We start from the raw sequence: 672 nt of genomic DNA on the forward strand, positions 1-672 counted from the left end.
AGATTTATTGATCTATTTCCATCAAATATACCATCTAATTAGTTTCTCTAAGGCTCGATCTCTTGTTAGGGTTGCAAGGAAGGTCAAATTTTTAGGAGTTATTCTCTTTTGATTTTGGACTGCTAGTGCTAGAGGAATTCAACAATTAGAGATTAGAGTAAGGAAGTTCAGAAAAATTACAATCAGACCTGAACAAAATCACAATTATAGTTCGTCATATTTGATAATGCAACGTAGATCTCATAAATTATCAAAAGAGTTTTAGAAGCATTACGATCAAATTAAAACTGAAAGTTAGATCAACCTTATTGCTCATTGAAGTAACTTCGAATGCCTCTATGGGACATCGGATAAACATTGGAATGATATAAAGAAGATCAACATGGCTCCTGCGAAAGGATGACACACGTAAATCTAGAAATGGTTCAAATTTTAATGAAAAAGAACAGTAACTTCGACTAAAATTCACTCTACCTTTTCCCAACCAATACAGAAAAAGAGCGGAAAATAACGAAATAAAGACAAGATCCTCACAGAATACCAATTCATGCATCTATCATATCATAGCGTACTTAGTACTTATATCACATATCTAGAGATTGATAGAAAATAGGAAAACATAATTTAAGAAGAAAGGATTTTCCATGAAAAGTAGTTGTCCTTAAATAAATA

At 31.7% G+C, this 672-nt stretch overlaps 1 non-coding gene across 1 annotated transcript; it reads left to right on the forward strand.

The window, feature by feature from the left end:
- The first annotated feature begins 331 nt into the window (after positions 1–331).
- Positions 332–435, forward strand: LOC132045617 (U6 spliceosomal RNA). The gene has a single exon (XR_009412483.1). It is a non-coding gene; the product is annotated as a U6 spliceosomal RNA (small nuclear RNA).
- Positions 436–672: the final 237 nt, after the last annotated feature.

The sequence above is a fragment of the Lycium ferocissimum genome, unplaced genomic scaffold, assembly GCF_029784015.1.
Source record: "Lycium ferocissimum isolate CSIRO_LF1 unplaced genomic scaffold, AGI_CSIRO_Lferr_CH_V1 ctg7267, whole genome shotgun sequence".
In the NCBI taxonomy this organism is placed as follows: domain Eukaryota; kingdom Viridiplantae; phylum Streptophyta; class Magnoliopsida; order Solanales; family Solanaceae; genus Lycium; species Lycium ferocissimum.